Source organism: Saccostrea cucullata, unplaced genomic scaffold (assembly GCF_032062105.1).
Source record: "Saccostrea cucullata isolate Sc308-1 unplaced genomic scaffold, CSIRO_AGI_Scuc_v1 ctg34, whole genome shotgun sequence".
NCBI lineage: Eukaryota > Metazoa > Mollusca > Bivalvia > Ostreida > Ostreidae > Saccostrea > Saccostrea cuccullata.
This window is the reverse complement of record NW_026933012.1, coordinates 87,501-95,000: the sequence shown is the minus strand read 5'-3', so window position 1 is coordinate 95,000 and position 7,500 is coordinate 87,501. Positions and strand designations below refer to the sequence as shown.

The following is a 7,500-nucleotide window of genomic DNA, read 5'->3' as shown; positions in this document are numbered from 1 at the left end:
GTATAGTGGTAAGTATCCCCGCCTGTCACGCGGGAGACCGGGGTTCGATTCCCCGCCGGGGAGGAATACGATTTTTTCATCCATTTTTCTCCTTTTCTGTTAAGTGCTTCTCTTGACAGCAAACATGAATAAAATTCATTTTAACAAAGCTCAGAAAGTCAGTCCTTTTTAAAAGAAACCTTACAAGTTTCTTTTTTATTTTACCCCAAGAAAAAACTAAATATTCAACGAGTCTGCCAGGATTCGAACCTGGAATCTTCTGATCCGTAGTCAGACGCGTTATCCATTGCGCCACAGACCCCTTGATCCATTTCTTTGGATTATTCACCAAAGGGAAATGCCATTTTGATTCCCGGAGATTTTATCAATCCCTGCCACTGATAAAGTTGATCAGTATGTTAATGTGTACTTGTACAGGCCGGTTAGCTCAGTCGGTTAGAGCGTCGTGCTAATAACGCGAATGTCGTGGGTTCGACCCCCACACTGGCCAAGGTATTGCACTTTCTTTTTTCGGGGCTTTCTCAAAGACCAACCCTTGGCATGGACAGTGAACAAATCAAGATTTCCATCTCTTGCATTATGAACCTGAACTTATAAAAGTACATGGAAGCTATCATATAGTCAAACGACAATACTGAATGACACTATCCTCGTAGAGTGATTGTATTTTTTTTTCTTAACAGGAGATTGCTTTTTGTCGCCTCTAAAATGGAACGGGCAGATGGTAGTCCAGTGATTTTTGTGTTCGTGCAAATCGTCTCTTCATTCCCACTTCTAAATAATAATAATGTCAATGAAATGTTATCATGAAAATCAAGCACATATACTTCTACACTTTTGAAAAAATGTAAGTCAATGGACCTGTAACTGATTTCCAAAGACTGAGCTAAAAAGCACACTTCTTTCGTATGATTAAACACTGAATTCTACAATTATGTGTTCGTCATTACATGTTTCTTCTTTTTGACATTATCTAGGCTTCCCTTCTAAACCGCGGAAAAGAAAACTGGATAAAAAAAAATTTTGGTCAGGTTCCACCGAGATTTGAACTCGGATCGCTGGATTCAGAGTCCAGAGTGCTAACCATTACACCATGGAACCTCATGCCATGATATGGATTCTTCGGAGACTTACTTTTGAGTCGCCCCCTGAACCGAGTGACATGTCAGTGAACAAAACGGTCATGTCCCAGTCTGTATTTAAGATCGTCGATTATAACTTCCTCGGTAGTATAGTGGTAAGTATCCCCGCCTGTCACGCGGGAGACCGGGGTTCGATTCCCCGCCGGGGAGGAATACGATTTTTTCATCCATTTTTCTCCTTTTCTGTTAAGTGCTTCTCTTGACAGCAAACATGAATAAAATTCATTTTAACAAAGCTCAGAAAGTCAGTCCTTTTTAAAAGAAACCTTACAAGTTTCTTTTTTATTTTACCCCAAGAAAAAACTAAATATTCAACGAGTCTGCCAGGATTCGAACCTGGAATCTTCTGATCCGTAGTCAGACGCGTTATCCATTGCGCCACAGACCCCTTGATCCATTTCTTTGGAATATTCACCAAAGGGAAATGCCATTTTGATTCCCGGAGATTTTATCAATCCCTGCCACTGATAAAGTTGATCAGTATGTTAATGTATACTTGTACAGGCCGGTTAGCTCAGTCGGTTAGAGCGTCGTGCTAATAACGCGAATGTCGTGGGTTCGACCCCCACACTGGCCAAGGTATTGCACTTTCTTTTTTCGGGGCTTTCTCAAACGACCAACCCTTGGCATGGACAGTGAACAAATCAAGATTTCCATCTCTTGCATTATGAACCTGAACTTATAAAAGTACATAGAAGCTAACATATAGTCAAACGACAATACTGACTGACACTATCCTCGTAGAGTGATTGTATTTTATTTTTACAGGAGATTGCTTTTTGTCGCCTCTAAAATGAAACGGGCAGATGGTAGTCCGGTGATTTTTCTGTTCGTGGAAATCGTCTCTTCATAACACTTCTAATAATAATGTCAATGAAATGGTATCATGAAAATCAAGCACATATACTTCTACACTTTTGACAAAATGTAAGTCAATCGACCTGTAACTGATTTCCAAAGACTGAGCTAAAAAGCACACTTCTTTCGTATGATTAAACACTGAATTCTACAATTATGTTCGTCATTAGATGTTTCTTGTTTTTGACATTATTTAGGCTTCCTTTCTAAACTGCAGAAAAGAAAATTGGATAAAAAAAAATCTTGGTCAGGTTCCACCGAGATTTGAACTCGGATCGCTGGATTCAGAGTCCAGAGTGCTAACCATTACACCATGGAACCTCATGCCATGATATGGATTCTTCGGAGACTTACTTTTGAGTCGCCCCCTGAACCGAGTGACATGTCAGTGAACAACCCGGTCAAGTCCCAGTCTGTATTTAAGATAGGCGATTATAACTTCCTCGGTAGTATAGTGGTAAGTATCCCCGCCTGTCACGCGGGAGACCGGGGTTCGATTCCCCGCCGGGGAGGAATACGATTTTTTCATCTATTTTTCTCCTTTTCTGTTAACTGCCTCTCTTGACAGCAAGCATAAATAAAATTCATTTTAACAAAGCTCAGAAAGTCAGTCCTTTTTCAAAGAAACGTTACAAGTTTCTTTTTTTATTTTACCCCAAGAAAAAACAAAATATTCAACGAGTCTGCCAGGATTCGAACCTGGAATCTTCTGATCCGTAGTCAGACGCGTTATCCATTGCGCCACAGACCCCTTGATCCATTTCTTTGGAATATTCACCAAACGGAAATGCCATTTTGATTCCCGGAGAGTTTATCAATCCCTGCAACTGATAAAGTTGGTCAGTATGTTAATATATATTTATACAGGCCGGTTAGCTCAGTCGGTTAGAGCGTCGTGCTAATAACGCGAATGTCGTGGGTTCGACCCCCACACTGGCCAAGGTATTGCACTTTCTTTTTCCGGGGGTTTCTAAAACGACCAACCCTTGGCATGGACAGTGAACAAATCAAGACTTCCATCTCTTGCATTATGAACCTGAACTTATAAAAGTACATAGAAGCTAACATATAGTCAAACGACAATACTGAATGACACCATCCTCGTAGAGTGGTTGTATTTTATTTTTACAGGAGATTGCTTTTTGTCGCCTCTAAAATGAAACGGGCAGATGGTAGTCCGGTGATTTTTCTGTTTGTGGAAATCGTCTCTTCATAACATTCTAATAATAATGTCAATGAAATGGTATCATGAAAATCAAGCACATATACTTCTACACTTTTGAAAAAATGTAAGTCAATCGACCTGTAACTGATTTCCAAAGACTGAGCTAAAAAGCACACTTCTTTCGTATGATTAAACACTGAATTCTACAATTATGTTCGTCATTAGATGTTTCTTGTTTTTGACATTATTTAGGCTTCCTTTCTAAACTGCAGAAAAGAAAATTGGATAAAAAAAAATCTTGGTCAGGTTCCACCGAGATTTGAACTCGGATCGCTGGATTCAGAGTCCAGAGTGCTAACCATTACACCATGGAACCTCATGCCATGATATGGATTCTTCGGAGACTTACTTTTGAGTCGCCCCCTGAACCGAGTGACATGTCAGTGAACAACCCGGTCAAGTCCCAGTCTGTATTTAAGATAGGCGATTATAACTTCCTCGGTAGTATAGTGGTAAGTATCCCCGCCTGTCACGCGGGAGACCGGGGTTCGATTCCCCGCCGGGGAGGAATACGATTTTTTCATCTATTTTTCTCCTTTTCTGTTAACTGCCTCTCTTGACAGCAAGCATAAATAAAATTCATTTTAACAAAGCTCAGAAAGTCAGTCCTTTTTCAAAGAAACGTTACAAGTTTCTTTTTTTATTTTACCCCAAGAAAAAACAAAATATTCAACGAGTCTGCCAGGATTCGAACCTGGAATCTTCTGATCCGTAGTCAGACGCGTTATCCATTGCGCCACAGACCCCTTGATCCATTTCTTTGGAATATTCACCAAACGGAAATGCCATTTTGATTCCCGGAGAGTTTATCAATCCCTGCAACTGATAAAGTTGATCAGTATGTTAATATATATTTGTACAGGCCGGTTAGCTCAGTCGGTTAGAGCGTCGTGCTAATAACGCGAATGTCGTGGGTTCGACCCCCACACTGGCCAAGGTATTGCACTTTCTTTTTCCGGGGGTTTTTAAAACGACCAACCCTTGGCATGGACAGTGAACAAATCAAGACTTCCATCTCTTGCATTATGAACCTGAACTTATAAAAGTACATAGAAGCTAACATATAGTCAAACGACAATACTGAATGACACCATCCTCGTAGAGTGGTTGTATTTTATTTTTACAGGAGATTGCTTTTTGTCGCCTCTAAAATGAAACGGGCAGATGGTAGTCCGGTGATTTTTCTGTTTGTGGAAATCGTCTCTTCATAACATTCTAATAATAATGTCAATGAAATGGTATCATGAAAATCAAGCACATATACTTCTACACTTTTGAAAAAATGTAAGTCAATCGACCTGTAACTGATTTCCAAAGACTGAGCTAAAAAGCACACTTCTTTCGTATGATTAAACACTGAATTCTACAATTATGTTCGTCATTAGATGTTTCTTGTTTTTGACATTATTTAGGCTTCCTTTCTAAACTGCAGAAAAGAAAATTGGATAAAAAAAAATCTTGGTCAGGTTCCACCGAGATTTGAACTCGGATCGCTGGATTCAGAGTCCAGAGTGCTAACCATTACACCATGGAACCTCATGCCATGATATGGATTCTTCGGAGACTTACTTTTGAGTCGCCCCCTGAACCGAGTGACATGTCAGTGAACAACCCGGTCAAGTCCCAGTCTGTATTTAAGATAGGCGATTATAACTTCCTCGGTAGTATAGTGGTAAGTATCCCCGCCTGTCACGCGGGAGACCGGGGTTCGATTCCCCGCCGGGGAGGAATACGATTTTTTCATCTATTTTTCTCCTTTTCTGTTAACTGCCTCTCTTGACAGCAAGCATAAATAAAATTCATTTTAACAAAGCTCAGAAAGTCAGTCCTTTTTCAAAGAAACGTTACAAGTTTCTTTTTTTATTTTACCCCAAGAAAAAACAAAATATTCAACGAGTCTGCCAGGATTCGAACCTGGAATCTTCTGATCCGTAGTCAGACGCGTTATCCATTGCGCCACAGACCCCTTGATCCATTTCTTTGGAATATTCACCAAACGGAAATGCCATTTTGATTCCCGGAGAGTTTATCAATCCCTGCAACTGATAAAGTTGATCAGTATGTTAATATATATTTGTACAGGCCGGTTAGCTCAGTCGGTTAGAGCGTCGTGCTAATAACGCGAATGTCGTGGGTTCGACCCCCACACTGGCCAAGGTATTGCACTTTCTTTTTCCGGGGGTTTCTAAAACGACCAACCCTTGGCATGGACAGTGAACAAATCAAGACTTCCATCTCTTGCATTATGAACCTGAACTTATAAAAGTACATAGAAGCTAACATATAGTCAAACGACAATACTGAATGACACCATCCTCGTAGAGTGGTTGTATTTTATTTTCACAGGAGATTGCTTTTTGTCGCCTCTAAAATGAAACGGGCAGATGGTAGTCCGGTGATTTTTCTGTTTGTGGAAATCGTCTCTTCATAACATTCTAATAATAATGTCAATGAAATGGTATCATGAAAATCAAGCACATATACTTCTACACTTTTGAAAAAATGTAAGTCAATCGACCTGTAACTGATTTCCAAAGACTGAGCTAAAAAGCACACTTCTTTCGTATGATTAAACACTGAATTCTACAATTATGTTCGTCATTAGATGTTTCTTGTTTTTGACATTATTTAGGCTTCCTTTCTAAACTGCAGAAAAGAAAATTGGATAAAAAAAAATCTTGGTCAGGTTCCACCGAGATTTGAACTCGGATCGCTGGATTCAGAGTCCAGAGTGCTAACCATTACACCATGGAACCTCATGCCATGATATGGATTCTTCGGAGACTTACTTTTGAGTCGCCCCCTGAACCGAGTGACATGTCAGTGAACAACCCGGTCAAGTCCCAGTCTGTATTTAAGATAGGCGATTATAACTTCCTCGGTAGTATAGTGGTAAGTATCCCCGCCTGTCACGCGGGAGACCGGGGTTCGATTCCCCGCCGGGGAGGAATACGATTTTTTCATCTATTTTTCTCCTTTTCTGTTAACTGCCTCTCTTGACAGCAAGCATAAATAAAATTCATTTTAACAAAGCTCAGAAAGTCAGTCCTTTTTCAAAGAAACGTTACAAGTTTCTTTTTTTATTTTACCCCAAGAAAAAACAAAATATTCAACGAGTCTGCCAGGATTCGAACCTGGAATCTTCTGATCCGTAGTCAGACGCGTTATCCATTGCGCCACAGACCCCTTGATCCATTTCTTTGGAATATTCACCAAACGGAAATGCCATTTTGATTCCCGGAGAGTTTATCAATCCCTGCAACTGATAAAGTTGATCAGTATGTTAATATATATTTGTACAGGCCGGTTAGCTCAGTCGGTTAGAGCGTCGTGCTAATAACGCGAATGTCGTGGGTTCGACCCCCACACTGGCCAAGGTATTGCACTTTCTTTTTCCGGGGGTTTTTAAAACGACCAACCCTTGGCATGGACAGTGAACAAATCAAGACTTCCATCTCTTGCATTATGAACCTGAACTTATAAAAGTACATAGAAGCTAACATATAGTCAAACGACAATACTGAATGACACCATCCTCGTAGAGTGGTTGTATTTTATTTTTACAGGAGATTGCTTTTTGTCGCCTCTAAAATGAAACGGGCAGATGGTAGTCCGGTGATTTTTCTGTTTGTGGAAATCGTCTCTTCATAACATTCTAATAATAATGTCAATGAAATGGTATCATGAAAATCAAGCACATATACTTCTACACTTTTGAAAAAATGTAAGTCAATCGACCTGTAACTGATTTCCAAAGACTGAGCTAAAAAGCACACTTCTTTCGTATGATTAAACACTGAATTCTACAATTATGTGTTCGTCATTAGATGTTTTTTGTTTTTAACATTATTTAGGCTTCCTTTCTAAACTGCAGAAAAGAAAATTGGATAAAAAAAAATCTTGGTCAGGTTCCACCGAGATTTGAACTCGGATCGCTGGATTCAGAGTCCAGAGTGCTAACCATTACACCATGGAACCTCATGCCATGATATGGATTCTTCGGAGACTTACTTTTGAGTCGCCCCCTGAACCGAGTGACATGTCAGTGAACAACCCGGTCAAGTCCCAGTCTGTATTTAAGATAGGCGATTATAACTTCCTCGGTAGTATAGTGGTAAGTATCCCCGCCTGTCACGCGGGAGACCGGGGTTCGATTCCCCGCCGGGGAGGAATACGATTTTTTCATCTATTTTTCTCCTTTTCTGTTAACTGCCTCTCTTGACAGCAAGCATAAATAAAATTCATTTTAACAAAGCTCAGAAAGTCAGTCCTTTT

At 40.1% G+C, this 7,500-nt stretch overlaps 25 non-coding genes across 25 annotated transcripts in view; 13 read left to right on the top strand and 12 right to left on the bottom strand.

Moving 5' to 3' along the window:
- Trnad-guc (transfer RNA aspartic acid (anticodon GUC)) overlaps positions 1-63 on the top strand; it is a 72-nt gene extending 9 nt beyond the window's left edge. The window contains exon 1 of the tRNA in view: positions 1-63. This exon is cut by the window's left edge and continues 9 nt beyond it. This is a non-coding gene — a tRNA (tRNA-Asp).
- Positions 64-228: 165 nt separating this feature from the next.
- Trnar-acg (transfer RNA arginine (anticodon ACG)) lies at positions 229-301 on the bottom strand. The gene has a single exon. It is a non-coding gene; the product is annotated as a tRNA-Arg (tRNA).
- Positions 302-416: 115 nt separating this feature from the next.
- Trnai-aau (transfer RNA isoleucine (anticodon AAU)) lies at positions 417-490 on the top strand. The gene has a single exon. It is a non-coding gene; the product is annotated as a tRNA-Ile (tRNA).
- A 539-nt stretch (positions 491-1,029) lies between these two features.
- Trnaq-cug (transfer RNA glutamine (anticodon CUG)) lies at positions 1,030-1,101 on the bottom strand. The gene has a single exon. It is a non-coding gene; the product is annotated as a tRNA-Gln (tRNA).
- Positions 1,102-1,220: 119 nt separating this feature from the next.
- Trnad-guc (transfer RNA aspartic acid (anticodon GUC)) lies at positions 1,221-1,292 on the top strand. The gene has a single exon. It is a non-coding gene; the product is annotated as a tRNA-Asp (tRNA).
- Positions 1,293-1,457: 165 nt separating this feature from the next.
- On the bottom strand, positions 1,458-1,530 carry Trnar-acg (transfer RNA arginine (anticodon ACG)). Its single transcript has one exon. It is a non-coding gene; the product is annotated as a tRNA-Arg (tRNA).
- Positions 1,531-1,645: 115 nt separating this feature from the next.
- Positions 1,646-1,719, top strand: Trnai-aau (transfer RNA isoleucine (anticodon AAU)). The gene has a single exon. It is a non-coding gene; the product is annotated as a tRNA-Ile (tRNA).
- Positions 1,720-2,249: 530 nt separating this feature from the next.
- Trnaq-cug (transfer RNA glutamine (anticodon CUG)) lies at positions 2,250-2,321 on the bottom strand. The gene has a single exon. It is a non-coding gene; the product is annotated as a tRNA-Gln (tRNA).
- Positions 2,322-2,440: 119 nt separating this feature from the next.
- Trnad-guc (transfer RNA aspartic acid (anticodon GUC)) lies at positions 2,441-2,512 on the top strand. Its single transcript has one exon. It is a non-coding gene; the product is annotated as a tRNA-Asp (tRNA).
- Positions 2,513-2,678: 166 nt separating this feature from the next.
- Positions 2,679-2,751, bottom strand: Trnar-acg (transfer RNA arginine (anticodon ACG)). Its single transcript has one exon. It is a non-coding gene; the product is annotated as a tRNA-Arg (tRNA).
- A 115-nt stretch (positions 2,752-2,866) lies between these two features.
- Trnai-aau (transfer RNA isoleucine (anticodon AAU)) lies at positions 2,867-2,940 on the top strand. The gene has a single exon. It is a non-coding gene; the product is annotated as a tRNA-Ile (tRNA).
- Positions 2,941-3,469: 529 nt separating this feature from the next.
- Positions 3,470-3,541, bottom strand: Trnaq-cug (transfer RNA glutamine (anticodon CUG)). The gene has a single exon. It is a non-coding gene; the product is annotated as a tRNA-Gln (tRNA).
- Positions 3,542-3,660: 119 nt separating this feature from the next.
- On the top strand, positions 3,661-3,732 carry Trnad-guc (transfer RNA aspartic acid (anticodon GUC)). Its single transcript has one exon. It is a non-coding gene; the product is annotated as a tRNA-Asp (tRNA).
- Positions 3,733-3,898: 166 nt separating this feature from the next.
- Positions 3,899-3,971, bottom strand: Trnar-acg (transfer RNA arginine (anticodon ACG)). Its single transcript has one exon. It is a non-coding gene; the product is annotated as a tRNA-Arg (tRNA).
- A 115-nt stretch (positions 3,972-4,086) lies between these two features.
- Trnai-aau (transfer RNA isoleucine (anticodon AAU)) lies at positions 4,087-4,160 on the top strand. Its single transcript has one exon. It is a non-coding gene; the product is annotated as a tRNA-Ile (tRNA).
- A 529-nt stretch (positions 4,161-4,689) lies between these two features.
- Positions 4,690-4,761, bottom strand: Trnaq-cug (transfer RNA glutamine (anticodon CUG)). The gene has a single exon. It is a non-coding gene; the product is annotated as a tRNA-Gln (tRNA).
- Positions 4,762-4,880: 119 nt separating this feature from the next.
- Positions 4,881-4,952, top strand: Trnad-guc (transfer RNA aspartic acid (anticodon GUC)). Its single transcript has one exon. It is a non-coding gene; the product is annotated as a tRNA-Asp (tRNA).
- Positions 4,953-5,118: 166 nt separating this feature from the next.
- Positions 5,119-5,191, bottom strand: Trnar-acg (transfer RNA arginine (anticodon ACG)). Its single transcript has one exon. It is a non-coding gene; the product is annotated as a tRNA-Arg (tRNA).
- A 115-nt stretch (positions 5,192-5,306) lies between these two features.
- On the top strand, positions 5,307-5,380 carry Trnai-aau (transfer RNA isoleucine (anticodon AAU)). The gene has a single exon. It is a non-coding gene; the product is annotated as a tRNA-Ile (tRNA).
- Positions 5,381-5,909: 529 nt separating this feature from the next.
- Trnaq-cug (transfer RNA glutamine (anticodon CUG)) lies at positions 5,910-5,981 on the bottom strand. The gene has a single exon. It is a non-coding gene; the product is annotated as a tRNA-Gln (tRNA).
- A 119-nt stretch (positions 5,982-6,100) lies between these two features.
- Positions 6,101-6,172, top strand: Trnad-guc (transfer RNA aspartic acid (anticodon GUC)). The gene has a single exon. It is a non-coding gene; the product is annotated as a tRNA-Asp (tRNA).
- Positions 6,173-6,338: 166 nt separating this feature from the next.
- Positions 6,339-6,411, bottom strand: Trnar-acg (transfer RNA arginine (anticodon ACG)). The gene has a single exon. It is a non-coding gene; the product is annotated as a tRNA-Arg (tRNA).
- Positions 6,412-6,526: 115 nt separating this feature from the next.
- Positions 6,527-6,600, top strand: Trnai-aau (transfer RNA isoleucine (anticodon AAU)). The gene has a single exon. It is a non-coding gene; the product is annotated as a tRNA-Ile (tRNA).
- Positions 6,601-7,131: 531 nt separating this feature from the next.
- Trnaq-cug (transfer RNA glutamine (anticodon CUG)) lies at positions 7,132-7,203 on the bottom strand. Its single transcript has one exon. It is a non-coding gene; the product is annotated as a tRNA-Gln (tRNA).
- A 119-nt stretch (positions 7,204-7,322) lies between these two features.
- On the top strand, positions 7,323-7,394 carry Trnad-guc (transfer RNA aspartic acid (anticodon GUC)). The gene has a single exon. It is a non-coding gene; the product is annotated as a tRNA-Asp (tRNA).
- Positions 7,395-7,500: the final 106 nt, after the last annotated feature.